Here is a 3,268-nt window from a genome sequence, read left to right on the forward strand (position 1 = left end):
CCTCCTCCATATAGGTAGTCTCATCAGCTTCTTTGTCTTGCTGACATTGAGGGAGAGGTTGTTGTCCTGGTACCACACAGCCAGGTCTCTGAACTCCTCCTTATAGGCTGTATCATCAGCTCCTTTGTCTTGCTGACATTGAGGGAGAGGTTGTTGTCCTGGTACCACACAGCCAGGTCTCTGAACCTCTCCCTAAAGGCTGTCTCATCGTTGTCGGTGATCAGGCCTTCCACTGTTGTGTCGTCAACAAACTTAATGATGGTGTTGGAGTTGTGTTTGGCCATGTGGTCGTGGGTGAACAGAGAGTACAGGAGGGGACTAAGCACGCACCCCTGAGGGGCCCCAGTGTTGATGGTCAGCATGGCGGATGTGTTGTTGCCTACCCTTACCACCTGGGGGCAACCCGTCAGGAAGTCCAGTATCCAGTTTCAGAGGGAGGTGTTTAGTCCCAGGGTCCTTAGCTAGGTGACGAGCTTAGAGGGGACTGTGGCGTTGAATGCTGAGCTGTAGTCAATGAACAGCATTCTCACATAGGTGTTCCTTTTGTCCAGGTGAGAAAGGGCAGTGTGGAGTGCAATAGAGATTGCGTCATCTGTGGATCTGTTGCGAATTGCAAATTGGAGTGGGTCCAGGGTGTCTGGCATGATGGTGTTGATGTGAGCCATGACCAGCCTTTCAAAGCATCTCATGGCTACAGGCGTGAGTGCTACAGGGCGATGGTCCTTGCGACAAGTTGCCTTGACGTTCTTGGGCACAGGGACTATGGTGGTCTGCTTGAAAGACGTAGGTATTACATACCGGGTCAGGGAGAGGTTGAAATGTCAGTGAAGACACTTACCAGCTGGTCAGCGCAGAGGGCGGAGCAAGAGAGAGAGGGAGAGATAAGGAAGAGAGACAGAGAGGGAAAGAGGGAAAGAGGTGGAGAGGGAGGGAGAGTAAAAAGTGGATACGATGTGGTGAGAACCAGATGTGGAATTAAGATTGAGAGCGAGGGAGGGAAAGTAGAGAGAAAGAAAGAAAGAAAGAGAGAAAGAAAGAAAGAAAGAAAGAAAGAAAGAAGGAAAGAAAGAAAGAAAGAAAGCGAGACAGATGGGGTTTAAGATTGTGTGTAAGAGGGTTTGAAAGGTGAGAGGAAGGGGGTGAAATGAGAAAGAGGAGAGAGGGATGGAGAGAAAAAGAGGGAGAGCGGGGAAACCCCAGCTAAAGCCGTAGCTCGACAAAGCCAGATTAACTCTCCCCTGGGTCTCCAGCTGAAATCTGAAAGGGTCAGTGTTCTACAGGCCATGTATGACCTGCTATAAGTCTCTGTCACCAGACAACTGATCTAGGATCAGATTACCTTTAGCCCCAATCCTAACTGCAACCATTAGTGGCTGAGGACAGATCTGACCCCAGATCAACGGTTAGGAGAAAACGTCAACCTCATATTATAAGCCGAGTAGCTACTGTTCTGGCTTTACTGTAGGGTTTCATCAGTGACTAAGCTAGATTGCTTAGTCAACTGCTGTAACAAGTCTGTGTACGCTACCGATTTGATTTGATTTGATTGTCCCATGTAATCCTGAACACTGTAGCCTGAATCCCAGCTCTATTTCAGTAATGACCTGAAATGAAGGTGTTACAGAACATCTACAGGTAACTGCCTAAATAATGGAAACACTTGAGGAAATTAGTTATACAAAGCATATTGAAAGCAGGTACTTTCAATTAGTTAATGAAGCAATTAACATCCCATCATGCTCAGAGTCAGGTTTAAAAATGCTGGTCAGGCCATTATTTTGGGCATTATTTTGGCTACCATACCTATGCCCCATAGGAGGACAATGAGCCCATCCACAGGGCGTGAGTGGTCACTGAATGGTTAGATGAGCATGAAAATGCATCCAATTAAACACTTATTGGGGATTCTGAAGTAGTGCCTGAGGCAGCGTTTTCCACCAACATCAACAAAACACCAAATCATGGAATTTCTTGTGGAAGAATTGTGTGACATTCCTCCAATAGAGTTCTAGACACTGGTAGAATCTATGCCAAGTTGTATGAATCTGTTCTGACCCGTGGTGCCCCAACGCCCTATTAAGACACTCTATGTATGTTTGCCTTTATTTATACAGTGGCTTTTTAAGTATGTGTAGGTGATCCCTACAAGAATTGAACCCAATACCTTAGTATTTTGGGGGGGTTGTATCATTTGATTTACACAACATGCCTACTACTTTGAAGATTCACAATGTTTTTTTTTTATTGTGAACCAAACAAGAACAAAAACCTGAACATTTGAGCGTGAGTAACTATTCACCCCCCCCCCCACTTCAGCAATTTGGACAACTTTGTGTCTGTCCATTACATGAAATCCAAATAAAAATCCATTCAAATTACAGGTTGTAATGAATCAACATAGAAAATACACCAAGAGGGTGTACTTTTTTTCCCTTAAAATATACTTTTTTGAAAGTTCTAATGTTGCTGTACCCACTACAACGAAATAATACTGAAATACGTTTCATTTTGTTCTTGAAACATTGAATTGCAATACAGTAGAACTCCATTAATTCCTATGGAGGACTGCTCCTACTGGGGCGTGGCAATATGTTCAGCCTCTCATTGGCCAATACATTGCATCAGTACTTCAGGGTTTATATGCATCATTGGTCGTATGTTTTGTCTTTGTGCATCGACAGCCTCCATAACTGACCAAATATGGCCTATGTCCAACTAATAGAAGGATATTTTTACGAGCCCAGGACCTGACGACGATATAAATGGTTATTTCGTTACATCTAAGCATTAATAAACGAGTCCAAAATAGATAAAAATGTAATATAATAAATAATGGATTCCAAACAAGTCATAACGGCTTCATTACAAAATGCTTTAGGTGTTGATTCACATCCAGGAAATTGGAATGTTCTGAAAACATGTTCTGGAATCACAGCTTCCATTTATATTACAAAAAAACACTTAGCTTTTCAATCTGCAAGACCATGGGACAAGACCATGACCAAAGAAGCCATAATACCACAAGATCAACACATCAAGACCATGTGACCACATCACCACAACATCATGAATTGATGTTTGCCACCTTCTCCTCCCTCCTGAATCCTCCGCCCCCTCCCCCCCCTCCTCCCTCTCTGCAGATGACTTCGTCAACCATTTTGAAAAGAAGGTCGACGACATCCGATCCTCGTTTGCTAAGTCAAACGACACCGCTGGTTCTGCTCACACTGCCCTACCCTGTGCTCTGACCTCTTTCTCCCCTCTCTCT

This window comes from Oncorhynchus gorbuscha, linkage group LG26 (genome assembly GCF_021184085.1).
Source record: "Oncorhynchus gorbuscha isolate QuinsamMale2020 ecotype Even-year linkage group LG26, OgorEven_v1.0, whole genome shotgun sequence".
In the NCBI taxonomy this organism is placed as follows: domain Eukaryota; kingdom Metazoa; phylum Chordata; class Actinopteri; order Salmoniformes; family Salmonidae; genus Oncorhynchus; species Oncorhynchus gorbuscha.